Source organism: Lathyrus oleraceus, chromosome 2 (genome assembly GCF_024323335.1).
Source record: "Lathyrus oleraceus cultivar Zhongwan6 chromosome 2, CAAS_Psat_ZW6_1.0, whole genome shotgun sequence".
NCBI classification, from domain to species: Eukaryota; Viridiplantae; Streptophyta; class Magnoliopsida; order Fabales; family Fabaceae; genus Lathyrus; species Lathyrus oleraceus.
This window is the reverse complement of record NC_066580.1, coordinates 304,889,193-304,906,447: the sequence shown is the minus strand read 5'-3', so window position 1 is coordinate 304,906,447 and position 17,255 is coordinate 304,889,193. Positions and strand designations below refer to the sequence as shown.

General features: G+C 35.1%; 1 non-coding gene across 1 annotated transcript; it reads right to left on the bottom strand.

Moving 5' to 3' along the window:
* Positions 1 to 16,883: 16,883 nt before the first annotated feature.
* Positions 16,884 to 16,990, bottom strand: LOC127124243 (small nucleolar RNA R71). Its single transcript, XR_007803862.1, has one exon. It is a non-coding gene; the product is annotated as a small nucleolar RNA R71 (small nucleolar RNA).
* Between the last annotated feature and the right edge of the window lie 265 nt (positions 16,991 to 17,255).

Sequence of the window (17,255 nt, the reverse complement as noted above, 5' to 3'; positions counted from 1 at the left end):
GTTTTCACGTTAATCTTTTGATGTGTCTAATGCTTTCTCTTTCAGACCAATTGAGATTGTTGTATGGTTATCAATAAGGCGGCACCGTCATTGATAGGGTTTTCATAAGATTATTCTGCAGTAGATATCATCTAGGACTAGGGATACCCTGTATGATTCAGAGAATTCTTGATATAATAAAGCTTAACTTCACCCTAATTGCCTGTGTACATAGAAATTAGGGTAGAATGATTAAATGTTTTCTCACCAAGGACTTGGAAGAAAATACCCTTGAGAACTGATAGTAATTGATATTTGTTGATGCAATAGTGACTCAAAGTTATTACAGGGATAAATCATACATATTCCCTAGCATTGTTCCTCTTACCTTGCAAACCCTTATTTTTCATTATTATTTTCCTTTGCCTTTATTTTTATAATTTTGAATTTAAAAACCTCAATTATAATTTTTGTTTAATTGAACAATGAATTGCACTCAATATTAACTTGCAGTCCTTGATATCGACATTCGGGGAATTTTCCCTTATAACAGGCAAAATAGTACACTTGCTGATTTTCCGATCAGGTACTGATTAAGAATTATAAATAAAGAAAATATATTATGTTCAGTTCATTGAATATACATGATATTTTTTTAAAAAGTTGATTATTTATGTTTTCAATGCATTGAATACATATATATTTTAAAAAACATGTATTTTTAATCTCTTAAATAATGTTCAACGTACCATTTTAATTTCTTAACAAGTGCCCCATGAAAACTTTATCAGTTTCTCTTCTGGTATGAGTATATTTATGGAGCACATTCATAAGCGAATTTTCGCTTAGTAGAATCACAAATATAATTAATTAGAAGTTGAAAGTACTTAAATTTATAAAATTGATGAGTTAAATATAAAATTGGAAGTACTTAAATATATGCGGAAGTCATTCACATGATTAGTCCACTTCTAATGGTTTTTCATAAAATCACCTCTTTTTAAATGTTTTATGACATCTTTGTAGCTCTTAATCAATCTACAAGTAAATTTGAGACACGAAAATCTTATTCCTCTTTCACATCTATAAATATCTTGCGACGTGGAAAAATAGAAAATCCATGAATACTTTACTTAAAATAAGGCGTAAAAGTAAAAATGAGAAATGGAATGAAACGGAATATGCAAAAGATGAATCCCAAAACCTTTTTGAGAAAAAAGTCCTTGGACCATGCAAAAATGCCATGTGTTTTTCCTCGGTGAGGAACTCAAATCCAACCGATTTGTACCAATCCATATAATTACAAGTTGGTTTTTCTTTGGTTGGCATCATAACGTCAGTTAAGACATGGTCTTGTCGGTGCTTCCACTTTTGACACTCATATATATCGAAGCTTTGCCAAGGGTTAAAGTTCCATTGATCGCTAACTTTTTGCATATGCCATTCTCCGAGGTTTGTCGGGGGATCTGGGATGTGTTAAAGCATACCGAACTATAATTTAACACGATCACTATGGTGCATCTCCATAGTGGTGAACCTTATGATCGATGTGAATGCAGTCCAAACGGCTACATCTTGTTCGTTGATTTCATGGTCATGATCCATGTTTAGATATGGACACCAAATGAATTGAAATGTGAAAAAATATTAGATTATAAAATGGGTGATATTGTAAACAAATTATTAAGAATTAAGTTGATTAATGACAATACATCTGTTGGTCGAAGGTGATCCAAGAGATTGCGATATTGGGTAATACAGTGTCTAGGACATCAGTTGTAACTCATAACACGAGCCGACCATCTTCACCAAAAAAGTAAATATATCATTTAGAGATAATAATCGATAAAGTAAGTAAACATCGTTTATTGTTAACGAGTTATGGTTGACGAGCGCTAGGGATGGTAGTCTGGACCAACCCCATGCTGAGAGCAAAACAGCGCATCCAAAAAGTGTAGATGTGTCTTTGTGCGTATATTTACACAAAGAGCTATAAAGATAAGCCAAACAAGTGGACCCCCTACTATAACTTCTTATTATATCTACATGTCTTAATAAAGGTAAATACATAACATGTATACTAGAACCACTAGCTTTGGGAAATAAAAATAAACCAATTAAAAACATGATATAACACCTAGTTTTTATTATTCGAGAGTCTTCGGTAGAATTTTCATCTAACTATAAGTTGTTGTAATATGCCTTAAGACGTGAAAGGATTATACTTTGACCTCTCAAGTTATCATCTAACAAGTCAAAACCCAAGAGTTCCATGCAAATTGAATTTGCATAGTTGGTTTTTCCATTTACCGCCTTACCCTCGATAGGCATCCCCAATAACATGTACACATCTTTTAACGTTACGGTACATCACCGGTTAGAAACCAGAATGTGTGTGTCTCGGAACTCCATCTTTCACATAAAGCTAGAATAAATTTATTATCAACCGACCAAGACATGGTTTTGCTAACATGTGCAAAATCGGCGAGTTCGACATAAGGTTGAATCAACTCATTGATGACAACAAATTTGTGGACACGAGTTCGAAACCTAGAAACATTCTAAAAAATAAACAACAAAATAAGTTTTTTCATAAAAAAATGTGTTAGAAAAATATAAGAAAATATGTTTTTACATAAACACTTACATAAGTCGCTATGTTGGCGACTATTCCTCTATGTGATTCACCCATAGTGAGTAGAGACATTTTGTCGTAGTGTTGTAGATGAAGAAATGCTTATTGCAGATAAAGAAGTGTTTGTTGCTGATGTCATTGAATATTGTAATATTCTTTGCAATTTTCGACTGGCTGCGTCTCACAGGAAGAGAAGTGATTCTTGGAAGATAGTTTCTATATACCTACCTCACAGTTGCACTGCCACTAATATTGTACATGATCACCGAAAATTAACCATTGAATTGATATGTCAAGAAATTTTGTCGCTTGTTAACAAAGACCCCTTAATGAAGGTGAGTATAGTAATATCTCATATCATCATATGATATAATTATACTCCATATTACAAGAAAGCGTGGATTGCAAGGACAAAGATTGTTGAACAGGTATTCGACAACTAGGAGGATTCATACAAAGAATTGTCACGGTTTTTATGGGCACTTAAGACATACATATTGTGGACTCTTGCAATTATGGAGATATTGCCAGCATTTACGCCAGATGGAACTTGTGTTTGTGGAAATAGAATATTTCACCGGCTCTTTTGGGCGTTTCAACCATGCATCAAAGATTTTGCATTATGCAAACCTATTATTCAAATTGATGGAACATGGTTATATAGAAAATACAAGGGCAACTTGCTTATGGATATTGCACAAGACGACAACATTAATGTCTTTCCCATTACCTTTGCTCTGGTTGAAGGTGAAATCGCTGGTGGTTGGGGTTTCTTCCTTAGTCATCTCAGAACACATGTCGCTCCACAAGCCAATCTCTGTTTAATTTCAGATAGACATGCTGCTATTGAGAGTGCTTACAATAACAATGATAAATAATGGCATAATCCTCCTTCTACCCGTGTCTATTGCATTAGACATATCACACAAAACTTCATGCGTGTAATCAAAGACAAGAACTTTCGCAAAAAAGTGGTGAATGCAGGGTATGCACTATCTCAGTCGTCATTTCAACATTATCGTGACGAAGTTAGATTGTCAAATGCAGATCCAGGAAGGTGAGTGGATAACATACCATTAGAGCAGCGGACAATGGCATTTGACGAAGGATGTCGATGGGGCCACATGACAACAAACCTTGTGGAATGCATGAACGACACCTTCAAAGGCATTAGAAATCTACCAGTGACCGCATTGGTGAGAACAACCTATTTTAGGTTGGCATCAACCTTAGCAACCAGAGGCAAAATATGGAGTGCAATGTTAATGTCAAGTCAATTATTCAGTGAATACTGTATGAAAGTGATGAAAGAGGAAAAACTATCAAAGCTATCACACACGCGGTTACAATCTTTGACTGTCATATGCAAAATTTAGTGTACAGGAAACATTGAACCACAATGAGAGGAAGCCAAATTTATCCTATATTGTCAGACCAAACAGAAGTTGGTGCAATTGTGGCAAGTTGTAAACCTTCTATATACCTTGCTCCCATGTCATTGTGACATGCGCACATACTCGTTAGGATGCTTACAACCATCTATCTGATATTTACAAGGCCATTACGGTCATGAATGTCTACAATGAAAGCTTTTCAGTGCTAGCAATGGAGGAATATTGACCTCCATATCAAGGGGACATAGTTTGACACAACGATGAGATGCGAAGAAAGAAAAAAGGATGGCCAAACAACACACATATTAGAACAGAAATCAATATGGTTGATAAAATGATAAGATTATATAGTATATGTCGTTAACCCGGACACAATAAGAAAAAATGTCTCAATCTCGGAGCAACCTCTGCATCATAATTTAATATCTCCTTTCAATTTTTGTAAGATTTGATTTTGATGTATTAATAACTTTTTTTAACAATAATGTTAACAACAAACATCACCCCAACTTAAACACACTTAAAAATGAACAGGTCTGAATAAACAACACAAACAACATATATAAAAAAAAGATAAAAATACTTAACCACAACATTTAAAAACATCATTTCTAACTTATGACAACAATCAAAATGATATCATTTGGTCCAAACATCATTTCCCTCGCATCCTTTTCATTTTTAACTCGCACCGACCAACGTACGACATCTTGTCTCTCAATACTTCTAATTGTTTGGTCTTCAGGTATGTTTCCGTCTAACCAACGAACCAACTCCCTTTGTAGTTGCTCAAAACGACAGATATTCCAAAAGAGCATCTCCATCAGAGACTTGTCTCTCGAATAAATCACTTTCCCATAGCGGCGACGAAGACGAACCATGTTTGTAATATAATGAAAAGAGATGTGGAAAATGAATTCACACCTCTATTTATACAAAAAATTACACAATACACACAGGCGTCAGACCAATTAGTGTCTTCTCTCATTTTTTACACACAGACGCCGATTGGATTGACAACACCATGTGCAGAAGCCAATTCAATGGGCACCCCCTCTTTAAGTTAAAGAGGTGACGTCAATTCATCTGACACCTATATGTTGATGTTTTTTTTTAAAAGTGGGATAATTTGGAAATTATTCTAAAGTGTAGGTTATTTCGGGAAAAAAAATTAAAAAGTGTGGGTTATTTGAGTAAAAAATTCCAACTTTTTTTGGAACAGCCTATTTTAGTTTAGTGAAACATAAATAACCAATGCAAATATAAATTTTTATGTATTAGATAATGTGTGTATTTATATTAGGATTAATAAGTATTTTGTCTTTTGATGAACTTTAAAAAATTTCTTGTAAAAAAATGTCCAAAATATATATAGCACCTAGGGGTGGCAAAACGGATCATGGTCTGCCGGGTCGGCCCACGCACCCGCCAAAAAATGGCGGGTTGGGTTGGAATTTTATGTCCACCTACCCGCTTTGTCCGTCCTAGGCTCGCGCCTCCTTAAGCCCTCCAAAAAAAGGGGCGATTGCCGGCTAACCTAGTTATCAAGCACTCAATATTTATTTTCTTTGGTTAAAAGTTAATACTTGAACTATAGTTTTGGAATAATTGTTGATGATTCTATTTTATATATATTCATTTGTGAATATATGCAATATGTTTTAAAGTAAAATTTATAATAAATATGCTTTATAAAAAAATGTTCTAAAAAATAAGAAAAAATCTAATATAAATGTAAAATTAAGCCTTTTAATTAATTAAAAAAATGAAAAATAAATATATAAAAAATAGACGAGCAAGCCCGCCGCCCACCAAACCGCCACCTTGTTGGGGTGAGTTAGAGTTTTAAACCCAATTTTACTTGGCGGACTTTCTCGACCCGCCCTTTTTGTTTGGCGAGGTTAAGGCGGGGTGGGGCGGGCGGTCCATTTTGTCACTCCTAATAGCACCTGTCTATTAGGCCAACTGTTTCTATTAGATAATTTATTCTTCCAAATTTATTTATAACATATACAGATTGCAATATTAATAAAATTATATTTTCAATTATTTCAATCACACTATTATTTTAATTATCCGGCTCTCACTTACACTTTCATTTTAATTATCTCTCTTCCTCTCTTACATTTTTTTTCAATTATTTTCTATTTTATATTAAATAATCTTTATTACATTATACTTATTAAATAATTATTTAGGTAATATTAATTTAATATTTAATAAAAGACTTATTTATTTCAGATTTAATATTTTTAAAATGTGATTGAATTTTTTAAAATGTGTTTAAACATTTTTAAAAGCATTTTAAGCCATTTATATTTAATATTTAATAATATCAATTACATATTTAATAATATAAATTTAAATACTTTAAGTAATAACATGTAATAAATATTTCCATAACAAATACTAATTTAAATTGTTTTTAATATTTTTAAAATGTGTTAGAGAGATATAATTGTAAGGAAACTTTAATATTACAAACCAATGATATAATTTATATTTATCGCAAACTTTCAAAAACTAACATAGGCTGCCTAGTGGTAGACACCCCTTGTATAGACGAAAGTCCAGGATTCAAATCCTTTTGGGATTAATTAAGCCATCATTACTACGAATAATATATTTTACAACAGTTATGAAAGAAATTGTGGTAAAGTAGTGTGTGGTTGTAAGTGGGCTATTTACACCCACGATCTACTGGTCGTGGTAATAAGCTGGCAAGCGCGCTACATATCACTACAGTAGTAATAAGCACTCGTAGTGACATGATTTAAGGTTATGAGCTCGATATCTAGCAATGTCATTTTGAGTTTTTTTATAATCTGGATAGCGCGCTTACATAACCATAGTTGAAAGAACCGACCATGGTGAAATGATTTGTTTTTTAATCACTACTACGAAAAACACATATAACCATGGTTATGAAAGCCATATAATCATGGTTGAGCAATCATGGTGAGGTAGCATGTGGTTGTAAGTAATCAATTTACAACCATGGCCTATTGATCGTGGTAAAACAACTGGAAAACGTGCTACATATAAACACGATTGTAATAAACAGTTGTGGTTGTAAGTCATCCCAATTTTTCATTGCCTTAATTGCAAATTTTGTCCCATATTTTTCTTTTTTTTCGGTTTTGGTCCATCCATTTTAAACTCCAAATTTTTAGTCCCTATTTTTAGTTTTTTGTATCATTTTTGCCCCCATCCCAATTTGAAATCAATTTTTAATGACATGACACTGAAGGTGTTGATGTGTCATTGACACATTTACCAAAATTAAGTTTATGTCATTTAAAATAATTATTTACTTCGTTAATAATTTAAATTATTCAATTTAAATAAAACAAAAGTAAAATTAAATAACTTCATCATCTTCAACTAGATCATCATCTTTGATAACTTCTCGGCAAGTGTACCGATAGTGTTACAATAATAAATTATCAAATCCACAGGGACTGCTTTGTAACAAGACAAAAAGTGTGAAATACGTAAAAATATAGTAAATGCAAGGGGGGAGGGTGTCAGATTTTAAAGTGAAAATAAACAAAGAGTTCAAACAGAATTATGGAAGCGATCAAGTTGTGTATAAAATCCTTTATTTTTCTGTTGTTGATGTTTGATGTCTTGCATGAATAATCTCATCACTATAATCCCACGGAGAATTAACAAAACCACTATAACCAATCCCTTGTGATATAGTTCACTAATCACTACTCGGAGCTTCCTATCCCTAGTCCACTAGCATAAGCAGGATTAGGCGATGCAACAGGGCGTTAATTCACTAGCCACTACTCAGGGTTTCCTATTCCTAGTTAACCAGCGTAAGCATGACAATTTCCCTAGGTCCAACACATAGACTAATGGTCAGTATTTCCTATGTGCCCAAAATCATATTAAAAGAGTATCTCACATCAAAAACATTACGAACAAGAAACAATTGAATAAAATTATATATTAAAGCATTCATGCAAAGTCAAATCAACATATTGCCCAACAATGTTAAAATAAGTTCATCAAAACACAAACTAACCTAGAGGAGTTAGCTACTCATAATTCAAAATACAATACCAAAAACAATTGAGGAGAGTTGCATATAACATCCCTTGAAATATTGATCTCCAATGGCTTCAAATGCTCCCCAAAACCACTTATGATGCTGCAAAATCATACTCTCTATGCCAAAACTCGTAACTCTTGAAAAAGTGTAGAGAGTCCCCTTAAATAGCCTTCAGAAGGGACCAAAACGCGACAGAAAAGCTAAAAAAAGGACTCATCACGCGCGTGATGACCTGTATCACGCAATGCAACCTTTATGTCGATATCGTGTGTATGATGTTGCGTGTGATTATTCCAGTGGCTGCACGATTTTGCTCCCTTTTTCACCTGATTTTTTATTATGTCAAATTTCTTCATACTTAGCTATTTTTTCCTCATTATTTGGTCTTTCTTCTTCAATTTTTCTTCTCTTTAACTTGTTTTGATCCGTTTCTTCGACCAAATTCATGCAATAACGGACTATCGTCACAACCCCAAACTTGAATTATTGCTTGTCCTCAAGTAACTTGCCTGAAATTATTCATTTCAACACAAAACAAGTCGCACAATAATAATTGAGCATCATAATATAATCGTTTTCCTTTACCTAACCATCATTCTAACTCCTAACTTCTATCCAACAAATTCGGAAAAAATCCTCAATCTTTGACGAGTACTCAACTTGTCTCTCATCTCACTTTGACTCACTCAATGGATAAGGTCATCTCTCAATCAACATGCAAAATTATTTATGCTTAGCTTGATCATGTTCTAATATAATTCATCAAAGAAATCAAAACACACACATTTGAGGACTTTTTAGATTGTATCTTGGCTTATGTTCGTGTTGGATATTTTTGAGAAAGTAGGTTTAAACCTTTGAAGTTAGGTACCTAGTTCTCCTTCTATCTTCATACCCCTTTGTTCCTTCTTGATGGTGCAAGAAATTTTTCGATTGTGGTCCTTATTATGCTTAACATTCTTTTACTTCTCTTTTTTTATGAAGAACTTTCTTTTTCCACTTCTTTTTTTTTTTCACAATTTTTGAATTTTGACCAATTTTCTTTAGTACCCAAACCCCAAACTTAAAACTTTGTTCACTTCCAAGAGCAACCCCAAACTTAATATTTTTCATACCACTTAAGAATTCAAATTCTACCTAAATCCAAATAGAGGATGGAAAGATAAGATATTTCAAGTGATACAGGTAAAAATTAAGAAAAAGTCACCGAAAGAAAGTCTAAGCTCAAAGTGGTTAGCAACAGATACACCTATTACTTCAGGGTGGTTTAAAAAGGCTCAAAGTTATAAACAAACAACTGCCTCAGTGTGCGTTAATCAATTAATACAAATTTAATCGGAAATAATTCAAACTAGATAAAACAATAATGCATGGATACACTCAATAAAAAAGAATGGTGAACAATGAAATTTATTTTGCCGAACCCTTACTAGTTGAGGTATCTGAAGGTTGAGTACAAGTCCTTTGATTCTTTTATCATCCTTTTCCTTCAAGTCCTAAGTTGCTTTCCTAATGATCATGTTCCTTTTGGATCATTTGTAAATCTGGAAAGAAAAAAAACACAACTACAAACTCGTTCGTTAAACACATTTGACTAAATAATACAAAGGGGGAAGATCCCTTATAATGGCTATTACTCTTCTCTATGTTACATTTGAAAATAAAAATAAAATCTTCTAAAAATTAAAGACAAACTACATGTCTTTTCATGTGTCATTATTGCGGAAAAGATTATGCATATCATTCATTGTGTTGTTGAAGTCATTATTCTGCCTCGTCCATTATGTGCACATATGGTCTTTCCTCATTGCTTTCTCTTTATCTTGGTTGGTCAAGTAATTCTCCATCTCTTTAGTTGTTGAAATTTGGGCTCTTAATCTCATAGTCGGCATATGGTCTTCTTGCTGGTTATAGAAGTCTCGGAACACAGGATCGAATCTCGGAGGTTCAACATATAAAGTGGGTGAAACTTCTGTTATCCACCTTGTAACCCCCACTGCGTGAGCTTCCATTCTTCTTTTAAGCTTTGAAGCTTGTTGACCTTGCTTTTATTGTGGTTGTTGTTTTACCTGTGGTTGGTAGAATGCTTCATCATTTCCAGCTTGATTTCCTTTTAGATCATTTTGAGCAGCTTCTTATTGATACATGTTTTACAGTCTCCTTATGGCGGAAGCATTGAGAGGTGTTTTTGGATTGATCATATCATCATCGGGGTAAATAAGCACACCTGCTCTCTTGCATAATTCATTTATAACACAAATTTCCACAAGCTTATTGTGCATCATTAGCCATATATTTGATATTTTCAGCAATTAAACACCCCAAATTCATAGGTTCCCCCTCAAAAGAGCTAAAACACCTAAACATCGCTTCACAATGAACTGTGATTGGTAGAATTCGGCGATTTTGAGTCGTAGTGTTAAGCCACGCTCTACCACCCCTTATGCCCCTGTCCTACAAAAAGTTTCTAACTTTACCTGGGCCATTTCCTCGTTTATTACTTTGTGCTCATGTCTATAGTTCATAAGAGCACACATAAAAGGAGGTTTCAAATTAAAACGAGAATTTTTAGCAGAAGGAGAATAGTCAACATACTTACCTCACACATGAGAGGTGTAGGTGCTTACCTCGCTAAATGTCACGTTTGCATAAAATTCTAGGCCGATATTTTTATTTGTTTCATGAATCAAATTGTTGAAACTTACCCAACGCCTTTGTTCCAAAACTTCCCCGACTTCTCCAAAACCTTGCAAATCATCCAAAGTGAATGTTCCCTCCCTTACAAAGTGATAATCCACTAATTTGAGATATTTTTCAGCATGAGCCTAGGAGAGAAATTTGATATTGGAGAAGTTAGGAGCGTTAGGAGTGGGAGTAGCCCTTGAGGATGAACCTCTTGTCAATCATCCTCTCTTTGAAGCCATTTTTACCTATAATAACAACACAAAAACAACACTGCACAGAGAAAAAGAAAATAATTATGCAGAGGGTGCTCAGATGAATATGTGAAAAGCAGAAGGAGTAGAGAAAGAGTTGTGAAGAAATTGATTTATAAATCATTATTCATAGGCCAAGTAGTCTTTCCTCATCACGCACATTATATATCCATCCCGCAATGGTGATGGTCACCTCCAACGTCTCTATCTAATATTCATATCGCGCGATTCATGCCCTCATCGCACACATGATGTTAACGGTGCTCAGATTCTCCCCAATGTCTCTATTGCGCGTGTTATGCACTTATCGTGAGCGTGATAAAGTTCTATCACACACGTGATAGCCCGCGTAATTATTCCAGGGGCTGCAACTTTTTTTTCTTCCTTTTTTCTTCTTCTTTTCTTCTCCTTGTTTTTTCTCTCTTTTATTCTTTTACCTGTTTTTGCTTATAGAATAACACAAAAATTGAACATGTTTAGAAATTAAAATTCAACACAAAATAAAATAAATTCTTACTGATGGGTTACCTCCCATCAAGCACGTCTTTTCCGTTATTAGCTTGATGGTCCATACCCAAGGCATGTCAGGCGCAAGGGATACCCTCACGCCAGTCAATTCACTTGTTTATTTTTCTTTGTCTACCATACTTCCCTTTTCCTCCAGATGGTAGAAAGTATCCAAGTCCTCCACATACGGTGTCCATCCATAAACCTTGAAAACCACTTTTTCTTTGTTGGATTTTAAGACCAGTTCACCCATTTCCACATCTATCTTTACTTTCTCGGTTGCCAAGAATGGGCGTCAGAGAATAACAGACCCTCATGAATCTCATTTTATATCAAGCACCATAAAATCTACATGAAACACTAAATTATCGACATGAACTAATACGTCTTGTAAGATACCAACCGGTTGAGTAACACATGAATCAACTAAAGTGACAGTCATGTTACTCGGCATGATCTCATCCATTTTCAATTCTTTAACCTTGTTCAGTGGAGTGACATTTATACTAGAACCTAAATCACATAAAGCAGGTGGATCTTTACTCCACCAATATTACAGAGATAGTAAACTAACATGGGTCTTTTAGCTTTGGTAGAAATGTTTGAGGCACTTCCATCTCATCCTTCTTTCTCATGTTTATCGGTTCCTTAACCACTTTCTCTTTCGTTCCCTTTAGTAATGCCTTCATAAATTTAACAAACTTATACATTAATTCTAAACTATCATGGAACGAAATACTTACCTGAAGTGTAGTCAACATCTCCTTGAACTTTGGAAACATCCCTGCCTCATCGTCTTGAACCTGTTTTTTCTTAATTATGGGATATGGTGGTTTGATGTAATCTGGTAGTTTTGGATTCAGATCATTCAGGATCTTCTTATATGTTCTTCTCCTAAGGGAGTTTTTATCTATTAGTTACTCAATGGTGATTCCTTTCTTCTTGGTCACCCTGATTTCCACTCTCCTTTTTTCAATCCTCACTTCTTCCTTTTTCCTCAAGTCATCTTCAACTATTTCATCCTCACCCTTTTTGGTGATCACCTCAAAACTTATTTCTACAGCCTTACAAGATTCATTCTTAGAATTATCTACAGTGTTACCCGTAAATCCTCCACTCGAGCTCGGTAAAAAAACTAATTATCTAGATAATTGGCCAATTTGCATCTCCAAATTTTTTATAAACGCATCATGGTTTCTACTCATTGTCTCATGATTCTTATTCACTTGATCAAAACTACTTTGAGTGACTTTAATAAAATTTTGCAAGGTCTCTTCCAGCTGTGAAGGTTTCCTTTGGATTGGATCTTGTTGGCCTTGTTGCATACCTTGATTAGCAATTGAATTTTGGTTATTGCTCCAATGGAAATTCGTGTGATCCTTCCATCTCGGATTGTAGGTGTTGGAATGAGGGTTATTCTTCTGAAAATTAGCTAATTGGGCTTCTTCACTTGACCTTCCAAAGAGCACCTTCTATTTGCATGTTCTCCCCAACATAAATCACACTTAAGTGCTTATACCTAGCTTTACTTAAGCTGCTTTCATCTAGTTTTTTTATTTAATAATTTAATTTGAGCTAAAAGTGCAGTATGCGTATCAACAACTAACATACCTTTGGGCATGCCCACAGTTTCAATTTTTATCAACCTTTTGCTCTTTAAATGGTACTAATTCAATCACATATTCCCAATAAGGTATTTCACTTGTGGTCGGTCATTGATCGGATTGTGCCTCCCACAGAAGCATCCAACAACATGCGTGTATGACTCTTGAGACCTTTGATGAAATTGTGAATTTGCTCCATATTATTCATATTATGATTTGGGCACCTGCAAAACAAAAGTTTGAACCTTTCCCATGAGTCATACAACGAAACAATTTCCTGCTGCTCGAAATTTAAAATTTTTGCTCTTCGCTCAACAAATTGAGTAGTGGTGAAGAATCTTTCTAGGAATCTGTCCTCTAACTCCTTCCATGTTTGAATTGTTATATTTGGAAGGAAAAGTAACAAATCCTCATCCCTTCCAATTAGTGAGAACCTAAATAACCTCAACTTGACCTGGTCTTCAGTGACAGCGATTGGTTTACACATCGAAGTTATTTTGTAAAAGCGTGCAAGATGCTCCCGCTAGTCTCAACTCGTGTTCCCGTCAAACGGATTGTCTCTTAAACATGAAAGTACATAATTCATAATATCAAAGTTAGTGGGGTTTGTCGGTACATACCCTCTTGAAACCTATCCTTCATTGATTCTTTTACAATAATCCCCCATAGTTTAGGTTGGTACAGCAGCCATGGTGATTTCCTCTTCATGGTCAGAAAAAATTAGTGGTTGATACTCTACTAAGATCCTTTGAGCTAGAGTTGCTTCTCTAACTGCTATCCTGATAACACGTGCGGTTCTTTCAATTTCTGGATCAAATGGTGTCAACATTGATCCTGAGTTGGGCATACACAAACAAGAAATACCCCAGTAGCATTATGATTAACAACAAATTAAAAAAAAAATCAAAAACTGAAAAATAAAATGTTGCACAAGAGTTGCCTTGTTAAAATATCAACAGTCCCCGACAACGACGCAAAAAACTTGACGATTTCTCGACAAGTGTGTCGATAGTGTCGCAGTAATAAAATATCGAATCCACAGGGACTGCTTTTTAACAAGACAAAAAGTATGCAATACGTAGAAAATAGTAAATTAGGGGGGGGGGGCAGATTTCAAAGTGAAAATAAACAAAGAGTTCAAACAGAATTGTGGAAGCGGTCATGTTATGTATAGAGTCCCATATTTCTCTATTGTTTATGTTTGGTGCCTTACATGAATAATCTCATCACTATAATTCCACAGAGAATTAACAAAACCGTTATAACCATTACCTTATGATATAGATCACTAATCACTACTCGGAGCTTCCTTTCCCTAGTCCAGTAGCGTAAGCAGGATTAGGCGATGCAACAGAACGTTAATTCACTAGCTACTACTCAGGGTTTCCTATTCCTAGTTAACCAGCATAAGCATGATAATTGCTCTAGGTCCAACATATAGACTAATGGTCAATATTCCATATCTTCCCAAAATCATATTAAAAGAGTATCACATTGATAACGCGAAAATACATCGTATATTTGCCTTGATTTATATTCAAAAATCGTACCATTTTCATTTATATTTTGATTATTCCGCAAGTGTTCGAGTTATTTTTGCAGGTATTTCAATTCACATGCTTAAATGAGCAAAGTATAGAAAAGGAAGGAAAAGAAGAAGAAACAGAAGAGAAACAGCAGAAAAGCCAGAAAGTATAAATTCTGTGCAGGTGACGACCGTCACACGTCCCATCACGATCGTCACGCCCTGGGTGTGACGAACGCCTCAGGCCCACCACGACCGTCACAAAGCCAAAGGCAGCATAATGAACTTGTCAACAGAAGTGATCCACACGCCCCATTTTTCGCTCCTCAAACCCACTTTCCCGTGAATCTCTCACTCAACCAAGTCACCCTTATTTCTCTCAACTATAAAGACCAAATGGATACTATAAAAGGATGGAAGTTGGAAACCTACAGGCACGTTTGTTTTGAGCCTCCCTGAAGCAAACTCTCAAGCTATTTTCTCTGCATTTATTTTCCACTGCAATTTTGTTTTCTATTTTTTTTCTTCAGCAACATTGTTTTCTTTTACCGCCACTTGTTTACCGTTTTGTTCAGAGCTTTAATTCCCCCCCCCCTTTTCCGTTTTTCATTTAGCCAAAAGTAGTAGTTTCCTACACTGAGGAACTACTGTAATTTATTTAATTTAGTTTAAGCAATTGCTTCGAAGAAGCAGAATCCCACTGACCTGTGGAGGACTGCTCAAGTACTTCAAGATTCGGCATATTCGATTAATCAAAGTTCCAGGTTTTTATTCAATTATTATTATTATTGTTTTATTATTAAATAATCATGTTTACTTTATTGTCAATTTGTTTCTGTTCGTCTGTGTTTGCATTAATTAACATGTCCGGCTAAACTACCGGTATCGGTATGTAAACCATTTAATTAGACGAGATTTAATAATAATTGGTGTAAACTTCTTTTCTCAAATAATCTTTTTGGCTGTGGTTTTTAATTTAAATTTAATTAACTTTGTCACGAGAGTGAGAAGCTATTTAATACGGTTTTGCCACGAGAGTGGGAAATTAACTAAGGTTAGAACCAACAATCGCGAGAGCATGAGGGTCGAACTGGATAGTAAAAACTATGCATTGATTTTAAAAACAGTGAGAGCACTTTAAAAGCAATTAGAACTTATTTATTTTCAAAAAGTATTTTTAACTTCAAATGGGACAGCGAGAGCGTATATTCTGACTTAAAAGTATAGTCTGAGTCAACAATCACGAGAGTGTGTGATAAAGCCTTTTAAATGAGTATTTTCTACTAAAAGATATTTGGTAATTAAAATATACACCGGTGACTTATCGAAACCCTGACGATTAATGTGTTGCATACTGATATCCATCTATTAATATTCTCTTAAAAACTTAATTTCCTTTAGATTTAATTTTTGTTCAACCAAACCTCTAAAAAATCATCTCCTTAGCTAAACATAGTAACATCGAAAGCATAAGTTTGACCATCGGTCCCTGTGGGTTCGATATCTTTTAAAACTAAAACGACTGAACTGTGCACTTGCAGTCAAGTACCCGATAGACTATATTTTATATACAGTCACGAGACGTATCAAGTTTTTGGAGCCGTTGTCGGGGACCTGATTTAGTCAAATAGTGCGATTCTTTTGTTGTGCAGTATAGACTAAGGTAAAAACTAATCTCCTTTCCCTTATTTCCTGATTGTATGCCTACTCGCTCAAAAGGCGAAAACTTAGCACCACCAATCGCAAAATTAGAACGTTTCTTATATTTAAGACGCCGAATACTAGAGTACCAACGAAGGTATGATATTCCTGATATCTCCTTTCCTACCACTTAACCAGTTGAAAAACCAACCATGGCTGCAGTGGGACCACATAATCGTCCTCTTAAGTTCTATGCTACCCCGTCCCAACAAGAACCTCATAACAGCATTTCTGCCCCTACTATCGGTCGAAACGATTTCGAGTTGAAACCTTCATTATTATCAGCTGTACAACAACATCAATTTGCTGGAAATCCTACGGACGACCCTAATGAACATTTGACCAAGTTTGTGCAGTACACAAACACTGTGAAGGCGAATGGTGTATCTCAAGATGCGATAAGACTACGCCTTTTTCCTTTCTCTCTAAGAGACAAAGCTTGGGCTTGGTTGCAATCCTTGCCATCCAACTCAATCACTACATGGGAAGAACTGAAGAATGTTTCCTTAGCCCGATATTTTCCGCCAAGCAAAACTGTTATGCTGAGAGCTCAAATCAACGAATTTTGACAAAAAGATGCTGAATCTCTCTACGACGCGTGGGAGAGATACAAAGACATGATGAGGATATGTCCACATCACGATCTCGAAGACTGGGTGATCATTCACATATTTTACAATGGGCTTCTATATAATACAAGACTGACAGTAGACGCTGCCGCGGGCGGTGCACTTATGGACAAGCCATACAACATAGCATATCAACTCATTAAAAACATGGCCCAAAACCATTGCCAATGGGGAGGTGAAAGAACTCCAGTAGAAAAGTCCCAAACAAAAGGTGGAATGTACGAAATTAGTAGCCTTGACCACGTCCATGCAAAGGTGGATGCCTTTGTTCAAAAGTTAGAC